This window comes from Hypanus sabinus, chromosome 1 (assembly GCF_030144855.1).
Source record: "Hypanus sabinus isolate sHypSab1 chromosome 1, sHypSab1.hap1, whole genome shotgun sequence".
Lineage (NCBI taxonomy): Eukaryota > Metazoa > Chordata > Chondrichthyes > Myliobatiformes > Dasyatidae > Hypanus > Hypanus sabinus.
Window position 1 is genome coordinate 161,052,420 of NC_082706.1, and position 24,295 is coordinate 161,076,714.

A 24,295-nucleotide genomic window follows, 5' to 3' on the forward strand; every position below is an offset into this window, starting at 1 on the left:
CAGCAATTGTTCTGCTACTCTGATTTTCAAAGTGCCCTCAGAGTTGATCACCATTCTGACCTGCAAATAAACATCTGTTCCAGTGTCCACCTTGGATTACATTGCCAGAGCAGCTTGTTTTAACATCACGGAAAATTACTACAATACCACTGTCCGAGTAAGTGACTCATCCCTTTCTTATCAAGAGCTAATTAATGACATTCATTAACATCAAATCTGCTGACAATATCAACATCCCAGTGGAAAATAATAATAAAGATCTGAATCCCAATAGCAATAGCAAGATATTGTATTTTATCTCCCCTACTGTTAATCCTTAACTCCCCTGCTTAAGCGCTAATGCCAAGATCACCCAAATAAACAGAGTTCAAAGTTTAAAGTAAATTTATTATCTAAGTACATATATGTCACCATGTAAAGCCCTGAGATTTGTTTTCTTGCGGGAATACTCAGTAAATCCAAGAACCATTATAAGATCCAAGAAAGACTGCACTCAACAGAGTGGACAAAAACAATGTGCAAAAGACAATAAACTGTGCAATTACAAAAGAAAAAAAAACAATATTAAATAAATGAGCAATAAATATTGAGAATATGAGATGAAGAGTCCCTGAAAGTAAGTCCATAGGTTGTGTGAACAGTTCAATGATTGTGCAAGTGAGGTTGAATAAAGTTATCGTCAGTGGTTCTAAAGCCCAATGGTTGAGGGGTAATAATTGTTCTTGAACAATTGTGGTGTGAATCCTGTGGCTCCTGTACCTTCTTCCTAATGGCAGTAGTGAGAGGGCAACTTAGCCTGGGCGGTGGGTCACTCTGATGATGGATGCAGTTTTCCTGCAATGGTGTTCCATGTAGATGTGCTAAAATGAGTTACTGGGTGGTGGCTTTACCCATGATGGACTGGGCCATATCCACTACTTGTTTTAGTATTTTCTGTTCAAGGGTATTTGTGTTTCCATACCAGACTGTGATGTAACCAGTTAACATACATTCCTCTACACATCTATTTGAAGTTTGTCAAAGTATTAGATGTCATGTCGAACCTTTGCAAACTTCTAAGAAAGTAGGGGTGCTTGCATGCTTTCTTTGTAAGTGCATTTATGCGCTGAGCCCAGGACAGGTCCTCTGAATTGATAACACTGAGGAATCTAAAGTTGCTAATCTCTCCACTTTTGATTCCCTGATGAGGATTGGCTCATGGACCTCTTCCACTTCCTGAAGTTAATAATCATCTCCTTGGTCCTGTGCTGAGAGAGACTGAGAAGAAGATGTTATTGCAAATCTAAACTGACTGGGATCTGCAAGTGAGAAAATCAAGGATCAAATTGTACCAGGAGGTATTGAGCCAATGTCTTGAATCTTATTGATTAGTTTTGAGGGGAGATAGCATTGAGTACTGAGCTGCAGTTAGTAAAGAGCATCCTGAAGTACAGTATGCACCTTTGCTGTCTAGATATTCCAGGGTTGAATGAAAAATCAATGAAATGGCATCTGCTGTGGACCTGTTGTGCTGGTAGGCAAATTGAAGCGGATCCAAGTTGCTCCTCAGGAAGGAGTTGATGTGGGTCATCAACAACCCTGCAAAAACAAATAGCAGTGTTTTGCAGCCATTTTCGGAGTTTGAACTGTAGCCAGTCAGTAAATGGGATTCATTAGCAAGGGGGAATAAAAGTAAGGCGGGGCAAGTGGAACGGCCATTGTGAGAGTGGGTCAGTGGAAGAGTGAGGAGGCTTTGGCTCAATAGGCTCCACAGGTTATTATCTAGTAAGTTTCTTCTTCTTCTTTATTCTTCATTTCTCATCTGTGGAGCGCAGTTAGAGCAGTGAGAATGACTCCAGGGGGAGTGTTATGTTCTTTGTGTAAGATGTAGGAATTCTGAGAGATATTCAGTCTCCTGGATAATCACATCTGCACCAGATAAACTGAAAAGCAGCTCCTCAGAGAATGCGTTAAGGGACTGAAGCTGTAGATTGATGACAATCGGCTCAAACAGGAGAAGGAGGAAATGATAGATAAGAGCTACAGGGAGGTAATCACCTCTAGGTTGAAGGACGCAGGAAACTTAATAATAAGTGTACTGTTTTGGATACTGTTGAGATGGATGGCCTACCAGGAGGACCTACAGCATCCAGATTTCTGGCACTGCAGCTCAGCAGAGAAGAGAGGTGCTAATGACTGAAGTATTTAAAGGAGATTCCATAGTTAGAGGAATAGAGACAAGATACTGTGGGCATGATAGAGACACCCAGATGGTATGTTCTCTCCCAGATTGCAGGGTCAGGGAGGTCTCGGCTTAGGTTCATGGCAATCTAAAGGGGTAGGCTGGGCACCCAGAAAACTTGGTATGTATTGGCACCAACATCTTTGGTAGGAAAGGTGAGGAGGTCCTGAAGAGGGATTTTAGGGAGCCAGGGGGAAAGCTGAAAAGCAAGACCTCCAGGGTAGTTATGTTTGGATTGCTACCTGTGCCATGTGCCAGTTAGAGTAAGATTAGGAGCATCTGGCAAATATATGTGGCTGAGAAAATGGTGCAGGGGGCAGGGGTTCATATTTCTCAGTTGTTGGGATATCTTCTGGGGAGGGAATGACCTGTACAAAAGGCTCGGGTTATATATGAGCCAGAAGAGCATCAATATCTTTGCAAGTAGGTTTTCTAGAGCTGTTGGAGAGGGTTTAAAGTAATTTAGCAGGGAGGTGGGAACCAAAGTGATAGGGCTGAAGAAGGGCAGTGGTTTACAAACCGAGGCAGTGTGTAGTGAGGATAGGCTAATGATAGGGCAAAATTGCAGTCAATGAAATGAGGTCCAAAGTAAAAGGGGGACAAAATCAAAAAGGATGATGAATACGGGACTGAAGGTGTTATATTTGAATGCATGCAGTACATGGAATGAGGCAGATGAACTTGTAGCACAGTTAGAGACTGCAATTTGCATGATGTTGTGGGTATCACTCAGATGTAGCTGAAGGAAAATTATAGCTGGAAGTTTAACATCCAAGGATACACATTGGATCAAAAGGACAGGCAGGTCAGGAAAGAATATGAGCTGGCTCTTTTGGTAAAAAGTGAAATCAAATCCTTAGAAACAGGTGACATAGGATTGGAAGGTTTAAAACCTTGTAGGTATTTGAATGCATGCAGCATAAGAAATAGACGAGGAGAGTTGAGCAAGGATCGATGTTGTTTTGCCGATACAGCTATTGATACCAGCATCGAGGGAGAGAGTGTCACTAATGGTCGACCCCAAGTATGTGAACTCGTGGACCACTTCTAGATTGTAATTGTCGATGGTAATGACTGGTGGCTCCACTATGTTCTGGGCAAGGACATTTGTTTTCCATCAGACCTGGTGTGCATGTAGATGCCTTCTGTTGATGTCCCAAATGTGTGCTTCAATGTGTAAAGGGGGTTTCTTTTTTTTCTTTGTTACTGTTGGGAAAGGGTTTCCTTTTGTTAACTAGCAGGAATGCTAATTTACTGATAACGAGAATGGTATTCCTTTGTAAACCAAATGGGGATTAATGTTCTTTCTTCTGAGTCTGTAAGCTTTTGTTGACGGGCTTTTGGGCAGATCGGCGCGAGGGGGTCGAGAGAGTGGACGCAATGCTCTAAGCTGGGCGAGGATCGGACCCCAAAGGGGAGTCCGAGGCCGGGAGATTCTTCGGGGGGGGGGGGGGGGATGAAGCTAGATGTGCTTGGTTGACCACTCGGAGGGTCCTGAGCTGTTTGGAGAGTCGAGGAGTTCGGAGGGTCCTGAGCTGCGAGTCGAGTTCGGAGGGGATCGAATGGTGGCCAGAAGACTTCAGTAATTGAGCTCCAACGGTTGTGCACGAAGTGGTTTGGACTTTGATAAGTTTGGTGCCTTTTCTTTAATTTTCTCTTCATATATACTGTATCGTTATTAATCACTTAGTTATAGTAACCTTTATAAATTGTACTCATTTAATCGCATATGGTGTACTGTCTGGTTTTGGGCAAGGCGGGGACATCACACAGCATCCACACCAGCTGATTACCCAGTTTGGCGGGGCCGAAGGCTGCTCCCCCTAGACAAGAACGAGCTGAGCGAGCCTGAGGCGACCCAGGGTGTTACAAATAGCATAAAGAAGAAGATGCCAAATAATGTTGGGGCCAACACGCATCCTTGTTTGACTCCACTACGAATAGTGAAGGGTTCTGTTGAGCTGCCATCGTACTGAACAGTAGCCCTCATGTCATCGTGGAATGACTTGATGATACTTTGGAGTTTCAGGGGACAGCCGACCTTGAGGAGAATTTGAAAGAGCCCATCCCTGCTTACAAGGTCAAATGCCTTGGTCAAGTCGATGAAAGCAACATAGAGGGGCTTCTGTTTTTCCCTGCACTTTTCCTGGAGTTGACAGAGTGAGAAAATCATGTCGACAGTTGGCCTCCTTGTGTTCTGCCAGAGTTTGTAGACATACCAGAGCTACACGAGCAAAGGCTTTGCTGACAATACTCAGGAGGGGGATACCCCTGTAGTTGTTGCAGTCGCTCCTATCACCCTTGTTCTTGTACAAAGTGATGATTTTGGAGTCGCGCATATCCTGTGGTATGGCTCCTTCCTTCCACACTGACAGAGGACCTTATGTAAAGGTTGGAGGAGTAAGATCTTGCTGTGTTTGATCGGGTCTGGAGGAATCCCATCATTGCCAAGAGGTTTCCCTGGGGTCAGATTGTCAATTGCCTTGCTGAGGTCCTCAATGGTTGGTACAGAGTCGAGTTCATCCATGACAGGTAGACAATCAATGGCATCAATGTCTGAGTTAACAACAACATTTTTTCTCGAGTAGAGCTCAGAGTAGTGTTCTACCCAGCGTTCCATCTGCTTGCTTTTATTGGTGATTATCTCATTGCTGGATGACTTCAGGGGTGCTGTCTTTCTCTGCAATGGGCCAAGAGCCTTCTTGATGCCATCATACACTGATCTGATGTTGCCTGTCACAGTTGCTGTCTGAATGTCCTCACTGACCTGGAGCCAGTACTCATTTGCGCACTGCCTTGCACTTTGCTTCTAGCAGCTCGAAGTGCCTGGAGTGTTTGGTCGGATGGTGAGAGCTGCACGCTTGGGTTCGATGACAGGAGTCATGATGTTGGACTTTGCCTCAAACCAGTCACTGCTCTTTGTGGTCTTTCTTCCAAAGATAGAGAGTGCCGATTTGTGGATGGTATCACAAAGGTATGACCATTGTTCTGTTGCAGTATCTCCTAGTGAGGAGGTAGTCACAGCACCCTGTACTGACTCAGCAAACTGATCAACCTTTTCTGACTGTTGTGTTGGTGCGAGGTTTTCCAGTTGTTTGGAGTGGTGGATTTTCTTCAGACGTAGTTTGATCTTGCAGCATATTAAAGCATGATCCGTATCGCAGTCTGCAATGTGGTATGAGCAGGTGATTAGTACAGAGTTGATGAAAGAGCGCCTGATGATGATCATGTCTAGTTGGTGTCAGTGTTTAGACCATGGATGTCACCATGAGACCTTGTACTATGACTTCATGATACTGTTGAAGATTTTAACATGAAAGTGGATTGGGAAAACCAGGCCGGTACTGGATGTCAAGAGAGAGAATTTGTAGAATGTCTAAGGGATTGCTTTTTAGAACAGCTTGTTGTTTAGCCCATTAAGGGATTGGCTGTGCTGGATTGGGTATTTTGCAATGATTTGGTGGTGATCAGAGAGCTTAAGGTTAAGGAACCCTTAGGGAATAGTGATCACAATATGATCATGTTCACTTTGAAATCTGAGAAGGAGAAACTAAATTCCAATGTGTCGGTATTTCAGTGGAATAAAGGAAATTACAATAGCATGAGAGGGGAACTGGCCAAAGTTGACTGGAAAGGGACACTAGCAGGAAGACAGCAGAACAACAATGGCTGGAGTTTCTGTGAAAAATGAGGAAAGTGCAAGATAGATATATTCCAAATAAGATGTTGTTTTCAATTGGAAGAAGGACACCACTGTGGCTGACAAATGAAGTCAGAGCCAAAGTAAAAGCAAAAGAGAGGGCATACAAGGAAGCCACAGCTAGTGGGAAGATAGGGGATTGGGAAGCTTTTAAAAACTTGCAGAAGGAAACTAAGAAGGTCATTAGGAAGGAAAAGATGAATTATGAAAAGAAGCTGGTGACTAATATCAAAGAAGATACTAAAAGCTTTTTTAAGTATATAAAGGGTAAAAGAGAGTCGAGGGTAGATATAGAACTAATAGAAAATAACACTGGAGATATTGTAATGAGAGACTCAAAGATGGCAGAGGAACTGAATGTGTATTTTGCATCAGTCTTCACAGTGGAAGACATCTGCAGTAAACCAGACATTCAAGAGAGTCAGGGAAGTGAAGTATGTGCAGTGAAAATTACAACTGAGAAGGTGCTCAGGAAGCTTAATAGTCTGAGGGTGAATAAATCTCCTGGACCTGATGGAATGCACCCTCAGGTTCTGAAGAAAGTAGCTGGAGAGATTGCGGAGGCATTAACAATGATTTTTCAAGAATCAGTAGATTCTGGCTTTGTACCAGATGATTGGAAAATTGCAAATTTTGCACCACTATTTAGAAGGATGGGAGGCAGAAGAAAGGAAACTATAGACCTTTTAGCCTGACATCAGTGGTTGGGAAATCATTGGAATCGATTGTTAGGGATGAGATTACGGAATACCTGGAGGCACATGACAAGATAGGCCAAAGCCAGCATGGTTTCTTGAAAAGAAAATCGTGCCTGACTAACCTACTGAATTTTTTTGAGGAAATTACAAGAAAGGCAGACAAAAGAGATGCAGTAGATGTGGTGTACTAGGATTTTCAGAAGGCCTTTGATAAGATGCCGCACATGAAATTGGCTGATCGGCAGAAAACAGAGTAGGAATAAAGGGATCCTATTCTGGCCGGCTGCCGGTTACCAGTGGAGTTCCACAGGGGTCAGTGTTAGGACTGCTGCTTTTTACGATGTATGTCAATGATTTAGACTATGGGATTAATGGATTTATGGCTAAATTTGCCGATAATACAAAGATAGGTGGAGGAGCAGGTAGTGTTGAGGATACAGAGAGCTGGCAGAGAGACTTAGATAGTTTAGGGGAATGGGCAAAGAAGTGGAAAATGAAATACAATGTTGGAAAGTGTAAGGAGGCACATGATAAAATAGGCAAAATTCAGCATTGTTTTTTTAAGGAAAAATCTTGCCTAATGAATTTGTTGGAATTCTTTCAGGAAATAACAAGCAGGATAGACAAAAAAGAATTGGTGGAAGTCGTGAACTTGGATTTTCTGAAGGCCTTTGACAAGGTGCTACACATGGGGCTGCTTAGCAAGATAAGAGCCCATCATATTACAAGAAAATACTAGTATGGATAGAGCATTGGCTGATTTGCAGGAGGCAAATAATGGGAATAAAGGCAGCCTTTTCTGGTTTGCTGTTGGTGACTAGTGGTGTTTCACAGGAGTCTGCGTAGGGACCACTACTTTTTATATCATTATACTACATTTGTATGATGGAATTGATGTTTGCAAATGATATGCAGACACGTTGAGGGGCTGCTAGTGTCGAGAAAGCAGAAAGATTTAGACATTAGGAGAACAGGGAAAGAAGTGGCAGATGGAATACAGTGTCAGGAAGGGTTTGGTCATACATTTTGGTAGAAGAAGTTAATGCATAGTCCATTTCCTAAATGGAGAAAAAAATTCAAAAATCCAAAGTGTGAAGGGACATGAGTCAACTTGCAGGATTCCCTAAAGGTTAATTTGCTGGTTGAGTTGGTGGTGAGGAAGACAAATGTGATGTTAGCATTCATTTCAAGAGGACTAAAATATAAAAAGCAAGGGTGTAACGTTAAGGCTTTATAAGGCATTAGTAAGGCCTCACTTGGAGTACTGTGAGCAGTATAGGGTCCATTATCTAAGGAAGCATGTGCTGACATTAGAAAGGGTTTTTAAGAAGGTGAAAGGTTTGCCTTATGGGCACCAATTGATAGCTCTGGGCTTGTACTCACTGGAATTCAGAAGAATGAGAAGGGTTCTCATTGAAAACCTTCAAATGTTGAAAGGCCTTGACTAAGTGGATGTGGAGAGGACGTTTCCTATAGTGGGAGAATATCGGACCAGAGGGCACAGCCTCAGAGTAGAGGGATGTCCATTTAAAATGGAGATGAAGAATTTCTTTAGCCAGTGAGTGGTGAATCCTTGGAATTCATTGACTGAGGGGCTTTGGAGGCCAAGTCATTGGGTGCAAGTACACTGTACAAGTGATGGCAACTTTAAAATTCGAATTAGAGAATAATATGAAGAAAAATAATTTGCAGGGTAATGGGGCAAGGAGGAGTGCAGGATGGAATGGGACTGAGTATGTAGCTTACAAAAAGCTGTCATGGGAACTGAGCTGCATTTCCTCTACTGCTGAACGGAATTAGTGGTGTGACCAAAGGGGAGAGTGGGAGGCTGTATGCAGGACTATTCACACACTGTTCAGACATGTTAATCTTCCTCTGTTAATGAGAAATGTAAGTAGATGTCCGGGTAGAAAACAAACTATATTCTCTTCAAGCAACACACACAAAATGCTGGTGGAACGCAACAGGCCAGGCAGCATCTATAGGAAGAAGCACGGTAAACGTTTTGGGCCAAGAACCTTCATCAGGACTAACTGAAAGAAGAGATAGTAAGAGGTCTGAAAGTGGGAAGGGGAGATCTAAAATGATAGGAGAAGGCAGGAGGGGGAGGGATGAAGGTAAGAGCTAGAAAGTTGATTGGCAAAAGGGATACAGAACTGGAGAAGGGATTACACACCAGCCCAGCAGAGGGCAGGGCCTTCATCACACACCAGTCCAGCAGAGTGCCACATGCATCAAGGTACAGTATAATAACCAGACTAATTATTTTATTACTCCAGTATATTGAGGTAGTTCAAGGTAAAACAATAAGAATGAAGTGCTGCAATTACAGAGACAGTGCAGTGCAGGCAGACAATAAGGTACAAGGCCATAACCAGGTAGACTCTGAGGTCAAAAGAGAATCTTATTGCCCTAGGATACTGTTCAATAGACTCTGAGGAGTTAGAGCAGATTCTAGCCATGCATACAGAGAGTAGTGGGCTGAGGGTACAACCTTGTAGGGTACTAGTGTTAAGGATATTCATTGCTGTCCACCCTTACTAATTGAGGTCTATTCGTCAGGAAGTCAAGAAATCAGTTGCAAAAGGAGGGGCTGAGACACCAGGAGTTTGAAGTTGAGTTTCCTTCCATACAGAGAGTACAGATGGTGACAATGGAGGAGATTTTGTTGCCAATCAGTACTACCTGGGGTCTGCCAATGAAGAAAACGAGGCTCCAGTTGCACAATGAAGTACAGACACTCAGGGTTTGGAGCATAGTGATGAGCTTTGAGGGGTTGCTCAGTTGTAATCAATGCAGAACATTCTGTCTTATGCATCTTCGGTGTTCAGCTGTCTCAGAGCTGAGTGAAGAGCCAATGAAATGGCATCTGCTGTTGATCTGTTGTGACAGTAGGCAAATTGAAATGGTTCCAGGTTGCTCTCCAGGCAGTAGTTGATATGCTTTATGGCCAACCTCTTGTATCACTCCAACACAGTGGATGTAGGTGTTACTGGCTGATAGTCATTGAGGCAGGTGACCATGTTCTTGTTTGGGCGCTGATATAGTTGATGCCAGATTGTAGCAGGTGAGTACCTCAGACTGTTGAAGTGGGTGGTTGAAGATGTCTGTAAACACTGCAGCTAATTGTTTAGCATATGTCTTCAGTTCTTGGCCAAGTACGCCATCTGGGCCTGATGCTTTCCGTGGCTGCGCTCGTGTTGGCCTCAGAGACTAAGATCACATGGTCATAGGGGGCTGTCGTTGTTCATGAAGGTGCCCCCATGTTAGAAAACCTACAGCACAATACAGGTCGCTCGGCCCACAAAGTTCTGTCGGTCAAAGCAAGAATGAAAGGCATTGAGCTCATCTGACAGTGAAACCTCGTTGTCATTTATGTTGCTTAGTTTTATTTTGCAAGAGGTGATGCATTCAAGTCCTGCCACAGTTCTCAAACATCCCCTAGGATTCAAGTTTAGTCTGGAATTGCCACTTTGTATGAGAGATAGCTTTCCAGAGGTCCAAAATTTCCTGGATCGCCAATCCTAAACACCACTGACCTAGCTCTCAGCAGATTGTAAAGCTGTTGGGGAAGACTGTGAATAGTTTTGAAGAGATGCGCTCAGTCACATGAGTGTCTAAAAGTTCCCGATAACCGTGGCAGATTCATTCATTCCCCTGATAAGTCCTTGAGCATGGCCTAGTCCACCAGCTTGAAGCAGCTCCATTGTCACATGTCTGCCTCCCATGACCACCTCTTTGTTGTTACCTTTGGCTACTTGCTGTTTCATCTCAATCTAAATGCAGGTAGGAGGAGTACAGCCAGATGATCAGATTTGTCAAAAAGTGGTCGAACAATGGAATGGTAGGCATTCTTGATGGGTCGTATCACAGTGGCCGAATGTTTCAGGTCCCCTGCTGCTGCAGGTGATATGCTGGTGGTAGCTGGGCAGAGGTTTCTTCGCGATAGCCTGAACGATGTTTCTTGTTTGTTGGCAGCGGTAGAGGAAGTGTAAGAAATATGGGATGGGTGGCACAGGGTCACGCTGTGGATACTGGTATAGCTCACTGATCACCCCCACCTTGTGCCTGGGCAGAAAAAAAAAACACTCCTTTCATCCTCTTTCCCCTTCTCCTCATGTCCCTGTCCTCTACAATCCAAAACAGTTCATATAGCAACAGAATGAAAAGAGAACGTTAGTGGTGTGATCAGTGGCGCTCGCTGTGGCAGCATCGGTCTATTTGAGTGTGGTTTGTTGACTGCACTCAAGAACCACAAAGGCGTAATCATTGTCAGCTAGTAACAGGCCTCGCGTCCTCCTCTGGTTCAGGTACAGGCGGAAAAGAAGTTCACACAGAATCCCATAATTGCTGCCAGGATAAAGGGAATTCAGCTGACGGTGTGTTGTCGGTAATCAGACAGCAGCTACATACAGTAGGAGTGAAAGCAATTTGTTTTTGAAGATGGACAAGATCACAGGGAGTGTGCGTGCATTCAGTGGTGTGCGACACAGTGGGAGAATGTTGTATTCTATTTAACCTCTCATGCTTGAACTTGCCTCCTTGTTTCTGGCAAGAGGCAATGAAGTGGAAATGTTTCATTTTCTTCAGAATTTTGGCGAGATTCAAAGAGCTGTTTTATATAGAGGTACACTGTAAACCATGCAACATTGTTTATTTCTCCAGCAGAAAATTCAAAGCAAGCTGACGTAGAAAATCAGAGAGTTATGATCACCTTGACATTAATAAGCTGTGTTGTTCTAAACTAGCTTTAGTTTTCACTCTTTCACAGTTCAAATGAAGAAACCTGGAACATTAAATCTGTTTTTCATGAGCTGCAGAAATTTTCTGGCATTTTTTTGAAAAAAATGCCTCTTGATTGAATTTGAGGTATAATAATTTCTTTCCAACGAAGTTATTATATTCTGCTTCAGACATCCATCATTGCTCCTATCTCATACCTCCCCCTTCCTATTCTGGCAGCATATCCTGTTCTGTGTGATTTCTCCTCACTCTCCCATTCAGATGTCAACCCCAGTGGAAATCCCAGAAGGCCACTCAAAGGAAGGAATCTTTGTAGCACAATATTTGAAATGACAAAAGCAAAAAAAACACCCATATTCAAATATGTTAAAACGTCTGATGTGTATTAGTGTATGTGTATTAATTGTACTAGCAGCCAGAGAAATCACCAGCAATTAATAGTAAACAAGAGAAATTCTGTAGATGCTGCCTGACTTGTTGAGTTCCTCCAACACTTTGTGTGTGTGTTACCCACAACTAACCGTTGTTTATTCCTTGACACCTTTAAAAAAGTGAGTTTGTTTCACTCTTGTAACTTTATGTTAAACTGTGCAAGGTTATACCAAAGTACTGATTGAAGCGTGCAGCGCAAATTTTGAAAATACCATTGGCTTTAAGTACACTAATTGACAACCTCCACCCCATTCTCTGTATTTGACTGAATGTCAATAGGTGTATGTGCATATATTCTTAGCCAAGATGCTATGCTTTTGTTGCTGCACTGTGCAGGCATTTCCTTAAACTGAAACAGGAGGATCTCTAAATGCAAGGCAGGAATGGTAATACCATTACCATTGTGAAATAATGAGCAATTTAGCAGAATGCCTTTAATGTCATAAAAACACCTCACTGCAATTTGTTGTACTATCTTTGGTTCTCTTCTAGTGGAGAGCAGCAAGAGGTAAATTACTCGTGAGAAATTTTGAAATAGAATATTTTAAAGAAAATAGCAAAAACTATAAGAAGATTAAAGTTCAGGATAGAATAATAAATTATTTTTAAAAAATTCAGCACAGATGAAATACTGACATGAAAAGTTTAGCAGGTTTGACTTTGATTTATGTCTGGTTAATTTGTACTGAATGAATTAATAATTCAGCCTTCACCAGTGTTCTGTAAGGTCATCTAATTGCACAATCAGCTTGTTCATTTCAGGTTCACCTCAATACAGAAAACGTTTGCTTAGTTTGCCTTTGAAGAGATTGAAGAAGCGCAGAAATAGGGGAGTCAGCTCTCAAGGGTCTCTTATTGTTTCAGCCCCAAACTGCTCTGTTACTCAAGTAGAAATAGGGCAGGATGATTCAGCTTTCAATAAAGTAAGATGATCAGACTGGTAATGAGACTGAGTGGCTCCAATAGTCCCAAGAAAGCTATCTATAGGAGACCAGATTGGAAATGACTGAGGGCAGCTATCTGAACAGAAACATAATGGGGATGCATAGTACTATAGTACAGACAGAAAGGTAACACATTAAAATAATCTATACAGTACTTAGTAAGAAATGTCTATGAATATTGGAGACAAAATACTTCTCTAAATAGAAAGTGAAGGTGAAGCCATTATAAATCTTGTTTAATACACAAGGTAAAATCTCTAGAATAGTTTCAGATAATTTGAGAGCCTATTATTAACTGTAGCTCTGTCTTCAATACTGTAAAGCTGACTCCAAACTTCTAAGCTACACGCACAAAATGCTGCAGGAACTCAGCAGGCCATGCAGCATCTATGGAACAGAGTAAACAGTCAATGTTTGGGGCCGAGACCCTTCATCAGGACTTCCAGACTTCTAAAGCAGGCTCTCAACGGCTCCCCTTGCAACTGGATCATTGATGCCCTGACCAACAGATCACAATCAGTAAGGATAGACTGCAACATCTCTGCCGCAATTATTCTCACACTGGTGCTCCACAAGATTGCATCCTCACCACCACCCCCCCACAAATTCTGCTCTAACTTCATCTATAAATTTGCAGATGATACCACTACTTTGAGCTGTATCTCATATAGTGATGAGCTGAATACTGGAGTAGGATAGAGAGCTTAGTGATATGGTGTCATGACAACACCCTTTCCCTCTGTATCTGCAAAGCAAGAGAGCTGATCATTGACTTCAAGACAAATACAAGATTATTCTAGCTGGATACATCACAGCTTGGTATGACAACTGCTCTGCCATTGACTGCAAAAAACTGCAGGGAGTTGTGTACACAGCTCAGCACATCACAGAAACCAGCCTCCCCTCCATGGACTCTGTCTACACTCCTCACTACCTCAGTAAAGCAGTCAGCATAATCAAAGAATCTACCCACCTGGACATTCTCTCTTATTCCTCGTCTCATAAGGCAGAAGATACAAAAGCCTGAAAGCATGTACTGCCAGGCTCGAATATCTATTGCCCCACTGCTATAAGACTGCTGAATTTTCCCCTAGTATGATAAGGTGGACACTTGACCTCATGATCTACTGTACTTTGTTGTGACCTTGCACCTTACTGTTACCTGCTCTACATTTCCTCTGTAACTGTTGCAATTCATCCTTCATTCTGTTAATGTTTTATCTAGTACTTCTTCACTGCACCATTGTAATGAATTGGTCTATATAGAGATTATTAAGACAAATTATTCATTATGCCTCAGTACTGGTGTCAATAGTAATCCAATGTATTTATTTGATCGGGGTACAGAACTCTCTCCAAGGATTTGGTTCAGGGTTTTGACCCAAAACGTTAACAATTCTTCCCCACCCTCTACCACCGCCCTGCCCCAACCACCATCCCTACCCCCATCACCACCACCTGTAGATGCCACCCAACCCACCGAGTTCCTCCAGCAGATTTTTTCTTTCTCTCAAGATTCAAGATTCAAGCTTCAAGGTTGTTTCATGTCGTTTCTTGTACAGTAGTGTAAAGAGGACAAAATAAATGTCACTCTGGATCCCATGCAGCACAAATATACAAAAGAATAACAATAATAACAATAAACACACAATCAATATAAATATATAAGGTAGCTTATATACTGTAGTGTCTACTTGAAAACAAACTAAAAGTTTCTGAGAGGCTAGGTGGAGTATCCCACTGTAAGACATGCTTCCAATAGCTGAATTAATCCAAGTAAAAAAGGTATATTTAATCCTTTATTACAAACCAATAATAAACTCATTTGAGCCTTCGATAATTCATGTAAAAGCAACCAGCAAGATGAGTGTAATTGAATCAAATTCAAACAAAGATGAGCAGACAACTAAAGTACACACTTCCTACTCTCCCCCTCTCTATGCCACCAAGTAGCTGAACAGGTGACTATATCTGTTTATTTTAGCAGCTGCCCAAACCCACTTGACAAATTACCTTAACCCAGAGTGAATATGCACAACACAAACACAACACAGACAATAAATAGATGGTTCTATGGTTCCTACATAGACATAAGGTGATGTTTGGCTGGATGTAAAGTGACTAACAGGAAATAAAGTAGTGGTGGAGTTAGTGGGTGGAGGTTTTGATCAGCCTTTTGACTTGTTTTTGGGTCTGGTGGTCCTGGCGTGGACGCTACGTAGCCTCCGCTCTGATGGGAATGCAACAGAGAGTCCATGAGCAGGGTATGTGGGATCTTTTTTGACGTTGCTGACTCTTTTCCGGCACCTTCCTGTACGCATGTCCATGATAGTTGATAGGCTGGTGCCAGTGTTGTACTGGACAGTTTGATTACCATTGTAGAGCTGCCCTGTCTAACACAGTGAGGCTCCCATACTAGGCAGTGATGCAGTTTGTCAGGATGCTCCCTACTGAGAATCTGTAGAATGAACCAAGTATAGATGTGCAAAATCAGCTCTCTGCCACCTCCTGAGAAAGTAGAGACATTGGTGAAATTTCTTGATTGTGTAAGATGTTTTCTGGGACCATGAGAGGTTGTGTGTGGTGGGCACTTCTAGGAGTTTGAAACTGCTTGCTATGCTGCTTGTTTACCTGCTAAGTAAACACAGGTGTGAGTTATGAAACCAAAAACCAGCTCCTTTGTCTCCTTAATATTAAAGAAGAGGTTATTTGCCAGGCACCAGACCTCTAGCTCTTCCATTTCCTCTGTAGGCCGTCTCATCATTGTTGGTGATGAGCAACACCACTGTCATCGACAAACTTGAAATGTGTTTTCTCAAGCGTCTGGCTGTGCTGCCTGGGGGCACCTTTCTGGAGAAGATGGGCAGGGAGGACGGCTGTGCATCCTGACAATCTGAGGTCCATTCGTTAGGAAGTCCAACACCCAGATGCACATTGGTCTAGCTCAAGGGTTGGTAGGTTAATTGACCATTAACAATTTTCCTGAGTCTGTGGTAGAATCTGTGAGGAGTTATCGTGAATTTTGGGAGAATAAAATGGGAATGGCGTAGGAATTTGCAAGAAGGTGCTTGATTGTCAACACAGACTTGGAAAGCTGCTTCCAAACGTTATAACTGTAAGAATGACTAAGAGTGGATCATGTGCTGATCATAGCATAGAATCAGAATCAGGGTTAATATCACTGGCATATGTTGTGAAATTTGTTAACTTAGCGGCAGTAGTATAATGTAATACATGATAATATAAAAAGTAAATCAATATATGTATATGTATCAATATGTGTATATTAAATAGTTAAATTAAAAATAGTGCAAGAACAGAAATAATAAAAGTTAGCTAGTGTTCATTGGTTTAGTGTCATTTTAGGAATCAGATGGCAAAGGGGAAGAAGCTGTTCCTGAATTGCTGAGTGTGTGCCTCCTTCCTGATGGTAACAATGAGAAGAGGGCATGTTCTAGGTGATGGGGGTCATTAATAACGGACTTGCCTTTCTAAGGCACTGCTCCTTGACTATGTCTTGTATACTACAGAAGATGGAGTTGACTAATTTTACAAGTTTCTGTAGCTTCTTTTGATCCTGTCCTGTAGCCCCCACCCACCATCACTGTGATAGTGATGCAGCCTATCAGAATGTGTAGAAGTTTTCGAGTGTCTTAGGTGACAAACCAAATCTTCTCAAAATCCTAATGAAATACAGCTGCTGTCTTGCCTTCTTCATAGCTGCATTGATAAGTTGGGACCAGGTTAGATCCTCAGAGATCTTGACACCAGGAACTTGAAACTGCTCACTCTCTCCACTTCTGATCCCTCTGTGAGCATTGGTTTGTGATCCCTCTATCAGGTTTTGTTTGTGTTCCCTCCTCCTACCCTTTCTGAAGTCCACAATCAGCTCCTTGGTTTGGTAAGCATAGTTTTATAAATCCGTTAAACTGTTACATGTGTGGGTGATCACACATCACACTTGACAGACTGCAGAGTCACAGAGAGCCAAAACAGGTCTGCTTCACCCTCAGGTGCCCAGTGTGTTCACTTTCTCTATGTCCTTCATTATTTTATACACTCTTACCAGGTCCCTTGTTCACCTACTCTCCATTGAATAAAGCTCCAACACCTACTTAACCCCTCTTCCAACTCAGTCCCTTGAATCTCAGGAATATGCAACTGAAGTGGGAATAATTCATGGCTTTCACACCATCAGCTCTGAGACAGCAGCAGTGATTCAACGTTTAATCTAGGGAGTTTACATTACAGGTACCCTGGCAGTTGTGGATGAGAGAAGTTGAAGTGCAGGAAAGCACATTCAGAAAAGGTCTGTTTAAATTTCGTAAAATAACTCACTTGTATATTGGGGGGATGCTAGAGAAAGTTGTGTCGGGCAGGTGGCAAGAACATGGTATAATCTTTGTATTTTTAAAAATTACATTGTAACTTAGTACTGCTTAATTCAAGTTGGGAAGATTATTTATAGGTGGAGAAAGCAAAAAAATACTTGAGCTAGCAGGGCCACCATCTGCAGTGATTCGGGTTCAGTCCTGATGTCCAGTGCCGTCTGTGTGGACTTTGCATGTTTTCCTTGTGACCATCTGTATCCTCCCCACAGGTGATCTGGTTTATTCCCAGATTCGAAAAATGTGCAGGTATATAGATTACTTGCTTCTGTAAATGTCCCCAATGTGACAGAATATAGAAGTGTCGATGGGAATGTGGGAGAATGAAATGAATTATTGTAAGAGTAGTGAAAATGATGTTTGGATAGTGCATTTTAAAACAGCATTTTTAGCAGTCATTTCTAGGCCACAATCTTAGTCAAGGTAACCATTATACATGTCTTCATATTTCAAAAATTGGAATATAATGTGGATTTGATATTCTTTTTATATTATTGCTCAAATTAATCCCAGAAATTCAGCATGTGACTGAAACCTTCATTACCCCATGGAGAGATTGATGAAGATCTGTGTGAAAGTAAAGCTGTGCTGCTATTATTTCCTGTGTTTTATGCAAATAAATATAGGGCAATGTGAAAACCAGTCTAGACTGTGAATAATATTGGGTACAGTTAATTGCAATGCTTGCCTGCATGGAGTCTATAACACAACCTTTCAACCAATTAGTATGTGCTTCTTAAAGTAATCCAAACCAAGCTTTGCAAATGCTTCCCTTTCAAATTGGCTTATTAAAAATTTACTTTTGATGCCAACTCTGGTATCAGTGGTAACAGTAGAGCAAATTTGTAGAGTGCATTTTGCTAAGAGCACATAAAACCCAGGAATTGAAACATTTCACAACCAAGTAAAATAGCCTTAATTAGCATCTTAAAGAAAAAGTTGGTGTGTAACGACAGCAAATTGTTGTAATTACTGTGGCAACCAATGAAAGTTGCTTAGTAACACAGGCATACTTAAAAGAATATTGTATATGTGGTGAATAATTTATTTTTACTTTAAATGGACTCTTACAGAATTATTAAATGTTATTCATTTTGTATTTTTGAAAATCGCAGAACACTTTGGGTTCCCTTTTACTGAACTGAAGTTTTTGCTCCAGCTCGGGAGAATGCCAAATGCCATAATGGACGACTTGGTTACAGACTGGCACTCTGCGGCTACAGCACCATGAGGTGACATTCATTGCATTCACTTCCCCATAATTTAGCAGAGAGAGTACTGCACAAAATATTGATACTGCCTAATTGTGATCATTAACACATCAACAATTTCATTTAAAATATGTTTTCATTTTAAAACCTCACTTTGCTTACCAGTCTTACACTTGGTCTTTAAGAGAATGAGTAGAATTCTTCAGAATCTATACAATTAAACAAAACTTTAAAAATAAGTATGCTCTTGGAAATTTGCCAAATCAGATAGAAGAATTAATTTCTCTAAATTTCTCTAATAAGGGAGAGACCGAGCTGATGTGCCAGTAATAAATAATTTCTACCTGTGCTGTATTTAACTATGTGGCAAAAGTCTGACAAAATAATTATCTGGGTGAATATTCAAGAAATTTGCACACATGGTTTCTCTTTATGTATTTATTCCTGGATATTCTCTTGATACATAGTGGGCTTATATAGTTTACATAAATATGGAATTCTGACATGACTTAAATAGCATACAATGTGCTATTATACTGTATATTATATAATGCCTTTCAGTGGAAAGTCCTACAAAAGGTAGTGGATTCACCCCAGCACATCATTGGCAACACCCTCTTAACCTTTGAGCACATCTAAATGATACGTCGCCATAGAAAAACAGAAACCATATCAAAGACCCTCACCACCCAGGCCATGCTCGTTTATCGCTGCTGCCATCAGGTAGATGGTATGATTGCCTCAGGACTCACACCCCAGGTTCAAGAACAATCACTACTCCTCAACCATCAAGCTCTTAAACAAAAGCAGGGAGCTACGCTCATTTAAGGACTCTGTTATATTGTTATGTCATGCTTGTTATTTATTGCTATTCATTTATATTTGCTTTACAGTTTGCTTACAGTTAACAGTTTCTGATGTTTACAGGTTACCATTACAGTTCTATAGATTTGCTAAGTATGCCCTCAGAAAAAAAATCTTAGGGTTGTATGAGGTGACATGTATGTACTCTGATAATAACTTTTACTTTGAACTTTGTATATGCAGTATAAAACAAATTGCAAATGATTTTCACTTAATAACTTCTAATTTCAAGGCAAAAAATGTTAATATTTCTAGTTAAATTTCATGTAATTCTTGTGAGATCAGAGCAGAAGAACTGGAAATTGACTATGACCTTATATTTTCTAAGTGGTAATGCTGGTGGAGGGCTTTCTGTCCATTATTCACAGGGATAATCATGGTTGAAGTGCAAACTCTTCCAGAAAACTCTACATCCATACCACAGCACAACATCTGCAAATAGTGCATAAACTCAGAAATGATTTTCAGTTCCCTCCACCACAAAACCTTCCAATCCCTCCTGTAACCCCACCCTGACATCAAAATCTCCACTATACCTGCCTTCCTCTCCAGTGCTGGGCAGAACTAGTGCTGAGGTCCACCTACCAATCGCTAAACCTCCAAGAAACATCAATGTTACTTAGATTCTGTTGCTAAACTTGGTATTGGAAACTACTGCCCTTTCAGATTTGCTGAACTAAAAAACCCCTATGCCAACCTCAGGGACTTTTTAAGACAGGTATCTTTCACCTGAGAACCCTGACAATAATCCAGCCCTGGAGCTTACGACTATTTATTCCATTGTCTTCCCTTTAAAAAAGGCGAAAAAAAACCCTAACTTTTTTGTGTGAGTGAACTGGACAATGGTCTTCAATTTGGGTCTTGACTAGAAAGATGGGAAAGTGGGAGCAAAGATGTTCTGTAGAGTTGACAGTTAAAATGACAAAATGTGATGGTTGATGCTTCAACAACAAACACTTCAATGCCATTTTAGTACAGGGAAAGTTTAATCCTGAAAATGGGAGGACTTGGAATGGGTAGAAACATAAAATAGACCCAAGACCAACCATGCTCAAATCCGCAGAGTTCCTATTTGAACAGATACTGAATGGAAGGGCGCAGGCATAACAGCATCCTCTCTGGAGTTGGGATCTTCATTGAACAATTATAGCAAGGCTGTGCATTACTATTGCAACAGGCATTCAACTAATTTACTCTTATTCACAGTCTTGTACTTTGTTCAGGGAATATAACAGCTAATTTGCAGCAAGAATCAGAATTAGAATCAGGTTTAATATCACCAGCATATGTCATGCAGCAGCAGTACATTGCAATACATAGTAACTATGAATTACAATAGCAAGTACATATAAAATAAATTAAATAAGTAATGCAAAAAAGAATAGGGAAAACAGTGAGGTGTTGTCCATGGGTTCATTGTCCATTGAGAAATCTGATGGCAGAGGGGAAGAAGCTGTTCCTGAAATGTTCCTAAATGTCTTTAGGTTCCTAAACTTGCTGCTTGGTGGTAGTAATGAAAAGACGGCATGTCCTGGGTGCTGGGGGTCCTTAATGAAGGATGCTGCATTTCTGAGGCATCACCTCAATAATGAGGAGGCTATTGCCCATGATGGCACTGGCTGAGTTTACAGCATTTTTCAGCTTTTTGTCTGTACCACATAGTGATGCAACCAGTTAGACCGCTCTCCCTGGTACATCTGTAGAAATTTGCAAGTGCCTCTGGTGACATACCAATTCTCCTCAAACTCCTAATGAAATATAGCTGCTGTTGGGCCTTCTTTATAATTGCATCAATTTGTTAGGCCCAGGATAGATTTGCAGAGTTGTTGACACCCAGGAACTTGAAACTGTTCTGCCCTTCCACTTCTGATCCATTGATGAGGACTTGTGTGTGTTTCCTCGACTTCCCTAACCCAAAACCCACAATCATTTCCTTGGTCTTTCTGACGTTGAGTGTAGGGTTGTTGCTGCAACACCACTCAACCAGCGGATCTATCTTGCTCCTGTATGCCTCCTCGTCACCAGCTGAAATTCTGCCAACAACAGTTGTGTCATCGGCAAATTTATAGATGGCATTTGAGCTGTGCCTAGCTAGACAGCCGTAGTTGTAGAGAGAGTAGAGTAGTGGGCTAAGCACACATCCTTGAGGTGTGCCAACGGTGATGGCCAGCGAGGAGATGTTATTCGGATCCTCATGGACTGTGGTCTCATGGAGAGGAAATCAAGTTGCAGAGGACCAGTTTTGAAGCTTTTTGATTAGAATTGAGGGTGTGATTGTGTTGAATGCTGAGCTGTGGTCAGTAAATACTAGTCTGACATAGGTGATCCAAGGCCAAGTGGAGAGCCAGTGAGATTGCATTCACTGTAGACCTATTGTGGTGATAGGCAAATTGCAGCAGGGTGGCTCTGAGTCTGTATTTGCAACTCCTTGCAAGAGTTTATTCTAGCCATAACCAACCTCTCAAAGTTCTTCACCACAGTAGATGTGAGTGCCACTGGGCAATTGTCATTGAGGCAGCTCACCCTGCTCTTCCTGTGGACTGGTATGATTGTCGCCTTTTTGAAGCAGGTGGGAACCTCCACGTGCAGCAATGAGAGAGGTCCTTGAACACTCCTGCCAGTTGCTGCCATGTTAGTACTCATTTCAAGAGATCTAGAATACAAGAGCAAAGATGTGATGCTGAGGTTTTATAAGGCACTGGTGAGGCCTCACCTTGAGTATTGTGAACAGTTTTGGGCCTCTCATCTTAGAAAAGATGTGCTGGCATTGGAGAGGGTCCAGAGGAGGTTCACGAGGATGATTCCAGGAGTGAAAGGGTTATCATACAAGGAACGTTTGATGGCTCTGAGTCTGTATTTGCTTGAATTTAGAGGGATGAGGGCAGATCTCATTGAAACCTTTTCAATGTTGAAAGGACTAGACAGAGTCAATGTGGTAAGGATGCTTCCCATGGTGGGAGAGTCTAGCACAAGAGGGCACAATCTCAGAATAGAGGGGCGCCCTTTCAAAACAAAGATGCAGAGAAATTTCTTTAGCCAAAGGATGGTGAATTTGTAGAATTTGTTGTCACACACAGCTGTGGCCAGGTTGTTGGGTGTATTTAAGGCAGAGATTGATAGTTTTTTGATTAGACATGGCATCAGAGGTTACGGGGAGAAGGACGGGAACTGGGGTTGAAGAGGAGATAGATAAAAGGATCAGCCATGATTGAATAGTGGAGTAGGCTCAATGGGCCAGATGGCCTAATTCTGCTCCTATGTCTTATGGTCTTTTGGTCTTATGGTCTTCACAGACTCATGCTTTCAGAGTCCTATCAGGTACACCATAAGGGCCCAATGCATTGTGAGGGTTCTCACCTTCTTAAAAGATGTGCTGATGTCATTTCCTTTAAGTCTTACTTCCATAACTCTACTTGTCTCCTCTGGGCATGACAGGATACCAAATGTCCACTCCAGGATAACTCTTTCCAAAATTCCTTCCCCTCCTCTAATACTAGAGTTGTCCATGTATTTCCTGCTTTTTTCTGTTGCAGTGTGGATGGAAACTCAGAGATCTTGAAACTCAGAATGATGAGGAAAGCATCACAGGATGTTTGTGAACTCTGAACATCCAGGATCCCCATCCATAATGCCTTTCTCCCAGACTAAATGGTTCAATAGTTCCATTTAATATCAGAGAATGTACACAGCTTTCAAACCTGAAATTCTTGCTCTTCACAGACATCCACGAAAACAGAAGAGAGCCCCAAAGAATGAATAACAGTAAAACATTAGAACCCTAAAGCCCCCTCTCCTCCCCATGACCTAGCAGCAGCAAAGCATCAACCAATTACCCCATACCCCTACCCCATTTACTGTAGCAGGAAGCATCTGCACCCACCAGCCATCAAGCAAGCAATGGCAAAGCCCCAATGATCTGCATCTAACAAAATCTGATTGTTCACCTGACAATTCAACTTGCCACAGGCTCTCTCTCTCCCTACCAAGGGACACAGAGTTGTTGCCCCTTTTCCACAGTGACACAATACAAATCATTAAATATGATTGATGTGACAGTCTGTTGTGTCGCTATTATTTCAAGGAGGGAGGGAGAGAGAGAGAGGGAGAGGGAAAGGGAGAGGGAGAGGGAGAAGGAGAAGAAAGAAATCCAAAAGCTGAGCTGCTGTTCATGATGTTCTATTTCTTCTGCAATGTCTTGGTTGTTACACCGGCATGTTTGTTCATACATTCACAGGGCCTTATCCCAAGGGCACGCATCTTCCAGGCCGTATCCTGGGCATATCGAAAAGTTGTTGGTCGATAAGCTCTTGGAGCGGGAACCACAGCTGTGAGGAACTGCAGTCTGAGTCCAGCTGTAGAACAAGGATTCCAACAGAACCCCATCCACTTGAAAGGAAAATAAAAGACATTAAAGGGAAAAAATTAAGCTGTTTCACAGATGAGCTCAAAGGAGCCACCCTCTGTCAATATCTTAACTCTGCCCTATTTGCAACTATCTGGGTTTCCTATTCTCCACTATGAATTTTTATTATGTAAGGTACTATTATTCTGTCAGACTCGTAATTCTTCAAATCTAGTTTACAATGTGTATAATCTTACTTGCTACTTATAATTGCCTTCTGTAAGGGTTACGATGAGAGGGAAGAGGAATCGAGAAGGAATCTTTCAAACTCTAATTATTCTTTCTCATATGGAAATAAAAATGGAAACAAAAGTATACATTTTCAATTTAGAAATGGAGAAATTTTGTTATGAGTTCAAGATGATTTATTGCAAGTGAGATTTAAGATTTGCTCTGACCTCTTACTAAAGCTGTTTGCTTTTTGTTTTAAATAAGCATTATTAGGAATTAAAATTAAGATGCTTTAAGATAGATTATTTCTCATAGAAATTAAAGGTTAAATAAATTTCACTTACTCCAGTTCATCCTGCTTTTCTGTTTTTGAACATGTAGTAAATGTAAGTTATCTTAAAGTAAATCAAATTTGGCACAAATGAATTTTTAATTAACTACTTTATCTTCCTGAGAACTTGAAGCAGATTTCTAGGTAACCATCTGCAAATAGTATGTACATGGTATCTTGTTGTTTCAGT

General features: G+C 41.6%; 1 long non-coding RNA gene across 1 annotated transcript in view; it reads left to right on the forward strand.

Moving 5' to 3' along the window:
• LOC132399548 (uncharacterized) overlaps positions 1-23,770 on the forward strand; it is a 134,804-nt gene extending 111,034 nt beyond the window's left edge. The window contains exons 3-4 of the long non-coding RNA XR_009514020.1: positions 18,242-18,358; positions 23,436-23,770. This is a non-coding gene — a long non-coding RNA (uncharacterized LOC132399548). The remainder of the gene's footprint in view (positions 1-18,241; positions 18,359-23,435) is intronic.
• Positions 23,771-24,295: the final 525 nt, after the last annotated feature.